General features: G+C 35.7%; 1 long non-coding RNA gene across 1 annotated transcript; it reads left to right on the top strand.

Annotated features, from left to right (window-relative positions):
• The first annotated feature begins 2,647 nt into the window (after positions 1 to 2,647).
• On the top strand, positions 2,648 to 3,048 carry LOC107720325 (uncharacterized). The gene is made up of 2 exons (XR_001637602.1): positions 2,648 to 2,740; positions 2,892 to 3,048. It is a non-coding gene; the product is annotated as an uncharacterized LOC107720325 (long non-coding RNA).
• Positions 3,049 to 7,931: the final 4,883 nt, after the last annotated feature.

The following is a 7,931-nucleotide window of genomic DNA, read 5'->3' on the forward strand; positions in this document are numbered from 1 at the left end:
TCAGCAGCAAAAGAATGTCAGCTAATATGAGGACACTTAGAAAAGAGCACCATATTTCTTGTAACTGACAAACAGAGATGATGGATTTTTCTGGAACTCCTAAAACAACGCCATCAGAGCCTCTGAAAAGCTAAGATGGAAGCTAACACTAGGACAGTGAGACGATATGAACTTTTCAGAGCAGTTGAAGTGATAGAAACATTGGTGTGCATAAATATTGAGCATGATATTGAGCTATTATGTTGATGCACTTTTTCTGTGGTATGCTATTGATTTGCTTAACTGTGCACTATTGCGTGTTGTGTAAATTGACTAACTTAACTATGCAGAAAACACACACATTCTCAAGTTGCATAATCGATTAAATGGTTATTTGGTCCATTGTGAACAAACAATTAGTTGTCAAAAATGTTTAGATTAATCATGGTGCATCAAGCTGATAATGATCATTCAATTCATATATATGTATATATGAATGTGTGTGTGTGTGTGTATATATGTGTATATGTAGTATAAATAACTGTTACATTTTGTACAAAATACTTTTTTTTTTTTTTATAATTGTAATATGATTTTATAATTTTATGCTATATAGACCTACCACATTACCCTCCACTGGATGTAGAATGAGCAGCATTAAACTACATTTTGGCATTTTATAATACTAATGTGGATATTTTGGTGAAAGTAACTCAAAAGTAGTGTAACGCATTACAATTCAGAGACAGTAATATTGTAACGTAACTAATTACTTTCAAAAGACAGTAACTAGTAATATATAATGTATTACATTTTGGAAGTAACTTGCCCAACTCTGGTCATGTCAATGTCAAATTGTCACCACATTGTCTTGAATTAACCTTTATCATCGTGGGTTTCCTGGTACATAATATAGAAAAGGCAGTACTGTTTATCATCTGCAATGTCATATTTAACAAAGACCAGCAAGAATATTTAACTTAAAGGGTTTTAAATAAAACTGAGGTGTGCATCAGAGGGAAGTATTCAGTGATCCTCATTTAGAAACAAATCAGTCCAATTAGGTTTGCTCCAAAGTGACTTTCCCAGTCATCCATCCAGGGAATTCTGCTGTTATCAATTAGAATTGTCGCTTCTAATCTGTGACAGCCTCCCACACACTGGTCATTTCCCATTAGAGTCATTTTCCCCAAGATCCTGCTGGCCGATAGACATCTCTGACACTCAATAGAGGGGATGTAGAGGAGACAATAATTAAGGAGGTGGCATTTACTCCCAGTCAGGCTAACTCAGAGATCTGAATCTGCTATTACCTTCCAGAAAATAGCATTGTCAGGACAGGGACGGCGTTAATAATGGCTCCCATCTCAGGCTGGGATACTGGCCGCAATCGTTTCTACTGAAGCTGCACTTTGATTGTTTATCGCTTCACCCCAGGTTATCGTGCCACAGTATTGGAGTAAAAGCTTCAAAAGTGAAAAGCAAAAAAGGTGAGGAGAGCCTGTTTATTTCAGGTTGCATATCGCTAGTGTTATACACCATATTTCTTGGAGTAAATACTGCAATGCTATTAGTCGAAATGTAAAAATAATAAAAACTTGAGTTGAGAGGGAAAGCGACTCCAGGCATGCCGAAGTTCCCCGACACTTGATAAAATACAAAAGGACCATTTGCACAGAAGGCAATTAAAAGCTTTAGTGCTTCCTGCAGGCAGAGCGGTACTTTTGGAGCCCCAGTTGACACATGAGCCATACCTTATTGGAAAGGGCTGCCTTGTGCACTGAAATGGCACCGGTAATTTTCGCCAAAATAGGCTCCAGGTAGTAAATATGGGCCAAAAGGAAGGCATCTGCATTAATCAATATGAAATTACCCCACATTTAATTTGCAGAGGGCAGGCGTGCACCTGCCCATAAATGTGATAAGCTGGATATGGAGAATGGCTTTCAGGGCAGGGCAAGACTTCACCTGCTAAAACTTCTATGGAGCACTGGAGGATAAATTATCATTCCCATTCATAAATGATATACAAAATAGTTTGCCTTCCTTGCATTCGTTTTTTTTTTTTTTATCCTAATCGTGTTTTAAAAGTCTTATTTACTGTATGCCTATTTACTGTAGATAAGGCAATTCATTTTGATTTGTAGAATATAAAAATATTTTTGTGGGTGTTTTTGAATTTATGGTTTACTTCTATTATGGCATCCTTCCAATTAAATGCACTTGTGTATAATTCGTAGCATTACAAAGGAAAAATTTAATGTTTCTCTTTAACTCTGTTATTTGATTTCTTTGTCATTATTCAATTATTCAACTAAAATGCATAAATTTACATGGAGTAATTCATATGTTTAGTATTTTTAGATGTAGTATTTTACACTATTGGCATCTTTAAAAAAAAAAACGCTACATTTTTTTAAATGACTGCTGGAATAAGTTTAATCCAGTGGGCATGTTGTACCAAGTAGGGGTCATGTTACCTTCAATTTAGCAGCAAATTACCACTGTTCTTGTCACAGAGTCACCAGTAACGCCGGACCCTTCAGCTCCACCCACTCACAATCGCCAGAATTCTGATGCACGTCACCTGTCAGCACAAATCAAGTCACAATATAAAGCCACCTTCCCATCACCACCTCAATGTTTGGTCTTGTTGTTTACCTAGGTGTATCAACTTACCTGTTCATCAGACCCATTCCAGTCATCAGCAATCATCTTCTGTCCTCAGCACAGCACACTGAATCAGACACAACCTGCAAAGGTAAGCCACAGTGACCGTTCAGCTAAGTCTCTGCTCAAGATTATCAGCTCATTATCTCACCTGTGGTATCGCTTGCTCCTCTCTTGAAACCTTTAATAAAGCTCTGTGAGACTGTCATTTGCCTGTGTTGTTTCCTTCTGTTTGCTGACAGATCTTAAGGGGAGCATTTCCTCCTATATGTGGCCAAAGAGTTTGTGACTTCTACTCCACCCTTGAAAAAGTGGTATTGATAAAGCAAGAAGAGGCAACCCTGTAGTGAGAGAAGGTTATCCCTGAATGCCTGTACAGTATAAAAGCCACATAATGAAGATGTAGTCTGTTTTAATTGATTTGCATGACCCTTAATCAATACACTTGTTTGTCCCATTCACTATGTGCTCAGCTTGGCTTATGCAAGGTTCATCCAAGCTATTCTTGTACTTCACAACAAAACAAACAAGGCAGTTCTGTCTAGTCAGCAGGTCACTATCTCAAAATAAACCTCAACTGGGTGATCAGGATCCCACCGTGAAGTGGAGGGGTCTTATATCATCTTGAAGGGGATTATTTTGTGACACTGACAAGCTAAATGAACATTAACCCACCTATTGTCAGGCTATTTATGTGATTTAAATATGGAATATTGTTTTGTACGGGTTTTAAATAGTTTCCCAGCAAAGAAGTTTCAGAATCTCATAGTGGCTCAGTTCACAGTAAATGTTGCTTCACATGATTTCTGTCTCTGCAGCACTGAGTTTGAGTCACTTATAGTGTGAATTTGAAAATGCACCATGCACCAACCATATTCCCAAAATTGTAATAATAGTTTTCAGCAAAAGAAAAGCTATAATTTAACGTTTGTAAAAAAAAAATTAAAAAAAAAGTGTCTGTTTCAATTTGAAGTTATTAATAAAAATATATTAATATTATATAGTCAGATAAATGCAGGAAAACAGGTTTTCCTCCTTTTTTTCAGTAGCTGGTCTTATGCCTGATCTTGCTTAAAAAATGCTATGCAATTTTTTTTTTTTTTCTTGTGTAAAAGTATCAAAAGAAAACCAATTTACAGAGTGTTACACTAATATATTTTTAAACTGGTTTTAACCTAATGTAATTTAAGAACTATTACTTGCGTTGTAATTGTTTAAAAGTGAATGTCTATCTTCATGAATATTCAGAAGGTTGACTTCAGGCACTGTACGCTTTCCAAGAGTTTAAGGATTCATTTGACCACTAACCAGTCCAGTCTTAGACATGAGGAAATTTTTTAGATGTGATAAGCACCAACTCACACTTAGGATTGGACTGTTGTTGTTTCAATTTGCCCTCTGAATAACTTTGTTTGGCTTAAAATGCCACTGGACGCCGTAACTCACTATCAGGAAAGGGTGCAGTGGAGACAGTCACTGACCTCTCTCTGCAGACTGTGTCCTCTAGATCTGTCTCCTGCGCTGCTCACCGGCTTCTCGTTATTCAGCTCTGCAGTCGGCTCCTGCTCTTTATCACCCTCCAGGATCAGCAATCGCTCACTGACCACTCTCACATTAACGCATCCCGTCTGAAGAGCTGTCCGTGGTCCTCCCAAAGCGCTGAAAATACAATAGGAAAAGTCCAATACAGTAGCTGTTGTGAAGAGGGAGGAGGAATGTTTTATAAGGGACAGGCTCTCTGTGATAAGGCCAATGCTGAGCAAATTCACCAAAGAGCGTTCATTCATGTGAATCTGGAATTGAAGGGTAAATCTTGAAAGCTGTTGGTTGATAGCATTTTTAAAATGGATAGTTGCAGTTCTGAATGCTGATTGGTCCATACATTACAGCCATGCCAAAAACACAATATAGTAACAGCTATGACAGAAAACACCTGTTTACAGTATCTTTTATTATTTATTTTATTTTACATTTTTTACACTTTTAAATGTTCACCAAGGTTGCATTTAAAATACAGTGATATCAGTAATATTGTAAAACATTATTACAATTTATAATAACTTGTAATAGGACACAATTGGAATTAACAATGACATTAGGAGAGCAAGAGAGAAAATAGCATTACATTTCCTTTTGTCATATTATTGTATCTTTGTTTTGTCCCCAAAGTAAATTAAGGGGAGAAGTGATTTTTACTCTTACCTGCTCAGTACTGAGTAGCAGAAAATGATAAACAGCATTGTGGCATATACAGTACACTTTAAGCTACCCCTGTTCGCCTCGCTCCAGGTGGAAATACAGATTTAGACACAAATAAAATACAGACTCTGAGCTAACCTGTCATAGTGTGAGATTAGAGGGAGAGAGGAGCCGACAGGAGCTTGTCCGAGTGTAGTCAGCCTATCAGAAAGCAGCTACATGAGTCAGGCCAGAAGAAAGGAACGTTATCTCTTGGTTCCTCCTTAAGTAATAAGATGAACACCTGCATGGCTCTGATTTACCATCTTCTCCTCTCAAACTGCTCACATTCCTGCTCCCCTACAAGTGCTGAATGTGGAGAGACTTTCAATATTCAGTATACTTGGAGATGGTGAACTAATTGGCCTACCACCAAAGAAACATTTTCCCATCTTTTTGAAACCGTAAATGAATTGACAGATTTTATGATTTCATCCCTTTATTTGATCAACAGATAATGGATGGTTTAATTAAACATCAAGGTTTCTATGTTGCTTGTTAAAAAAATTGTAATAGTTAATTTACAAATCTCTTGGTGTTTAACCTAATTCTCACTGCTTAACCTACATCGTTAACAATCCCGTTATAGTGACATTGCACATCTGTAAATTAATTAGCCTTCATTTCAACTAATTTGACAATAATAAAAAAAAGTATTTTCATCTTTACTAAGTATGGTAATTCAGAAGTGCAGTATTTCTCTGGTAATATCAACTGGGAAAAACATTCTAGTTTTTTTTTCTGCATTCTAGTAAAATTAGTACCTAATTTCCATATGAAGTAGCTCTATTAATAATAGGGAGCAATATGTGCAATTTCCCTCATCATTCTATGGGAAATGAGCTATGAAGAATGATTGTAATTGTCAGTGGACATCTCATCGTGATAGAGCATCTGCTCTGGTTCTTCATGCTACATAATCAGCCCTGTTATAGCCCGAAAGAGCTAAAGGTTGACAGGGGAAAAACACAGAAGAAAAGGGTTTGTGAGACACCAGAGAACGCCATTTAAATCAAACTTTTCTTAAATAAAGTAATATAACCTTTCTCATAAATTTCATTTAAAAAATTTTTTGAAAAATTGCCTTGTTTCTGACAACCTTAAAGAGTCTTTTGTGTCAAAATCAGCAGATTTCTTCTGATAAGGAAATCACATTTGAATGCACAATCCATTTTTGTTTACATTGAATTCCAATTCTTAATTAACACTGTGCAGGACCAGGGTCATTTTCAAAGGTGCATTCTGCAAACTAATCCAGTGAAGACAGCACATCTTAAAGGAATAGTTCACCCAAAAAATGTTTTCTGAAAATGTACTCATCCTTAAGTCATCCAGGATGTAAATGAGTTTGCATCTTCACTGAACAGATTTGGAGAAATTTAGTATTACATCATCTGCTCAGCAATTGATCCTCTGTAGTGAATGGGTGCCGTCAGAATGAGAGTTCAAACAGCTGATAAAAACATCAAAATAATCCAGAAGTAACACACATCAATTAACGTCATATGAAGCGAAAAGCTGTACTGTATGTTTGTAATGAACAAATTCCTCTTTAAACTGTCACTTCTGGCCAAAATAGTAATCCATAATTCATAACTTTTCCTCCAGTAAAAAAGTCCATCCCCTGTTGTCCTCTAAATGTGTTTTAAAAGTTTGCATGTTTATTTACTAAAATCCATTGACATATTTGTTTGGAATTTTTCATTGCTTGATATGTGCATATTTCTCTCCTGATTCAGACAAGATGATTTTTTTCACAAGGCAAAGCAATATTATAGATAGAGGATTTTAGCCAGAAGCAACTATCTAAAAAGTCCGTGTTACTATTTCATGCATTCATCCATCCATCCATGTATTTTGTTTAATTTCACACCTTGTGTTTATTCGCTGCTAAAAAAAAAATGTCAAGATGATGTGTAATATTTGTTCAAAAAAAGTAATCACAACAATATAAGATTGGACTAACATACTTTTGTGATTACCATCTTCTTGGCTAAAAGATGCTACCATTTTGAAAGATGTGAAAAACACATAGTGACTGCTAGCCGGTCCTGAGGTAAACACGACACAGCGGGGTTAGTTGTAACACGGTGTTACAACTAAGAATTTAGGATATTTTATATTGCGTAGGTTACATCAATAATCGGAAATGTTGGATTGTACATGTATCTGAAATAATGCATTATTATACCCTGCGTCCTCATATGAGGACATTATATTTTAGTGAATTTCTCTGAGACTATACATGCCACAGTTTTAAGTCTGGATGTTGCCTTATCATATACAGTCAAATACTTTAAATGGTCAAACATCACATTATATATAATTTTACTGTAAAATACTGTGAAATGTTTGGTTTTTGGAAGTAAATACTGTGATTACCACCATAATTACCATATAATTTATAGTGTCAAACAGTAAAAGGACATTCCCTGCGTGACACATCGCATATGATTATGTTTTATTTAAATAATTATGCTTGTTTTCTTTAATGAATGAATACATTTTTTATTTTTTTTACCATAAATTTAGTTTTATTTCCATTTCATTTAACATACAATACCATAACATTTAACACTCAAGTGCACATCATGTATTCTTTACGTTTAGGTAGTACAGCAACCTTAAATTGCTCTGAAATTCCTTACTATGCAGGTAGGTACAGGTCAGGGGGCATGAATGTCTAAATAAATTTAAAAAAAAATCGACAAAGCTTTTGTTAAAAATTGCGGTACATATTCTCTTTGTGGTAGCTGTTATGAATGACAGAAAACATTTCTCATTGTGACTCACAGAGGGATTACAAATATAAAAGAAGGCAGAGAGAGCAAAGCATTCAGAATTCATCAACATTCATTCAGTTGGCTTAAAAAAAAACTGATAAAAAAAAACTTCTGTATTTTGCTGTCGTCTGACATCTGTGGCCTGATTAGGTCCGTCCAGGGTCAGCTGGTCACAGTATTCCTATTTTCCATGATCATCATTGTCTTGTCATTCAGCCTGAGGGAGGCTTTTTGCTACATATAAAAAATAATAATAATAGC

This window comes from Sinocyclocheilus rhinocerous, unplaced genomic scaffold (assembly GCF_001515625.1).
Source record: "Sinocyclocheilus rhinocerous isolate Xijiao unplaced genomic scaffold, SAMN03320098_v1.1 scaffold3864, whole genome shotgun sequence".
NCBI classification, from domain to species: domain Eukaryota; kingdom Metazoa; phylum Chordata; class Actinopteri; order Cypriniformes; family Cyprinidae; genus Sinocyclocheilus; species Sinocyclocheilus rhinocerous.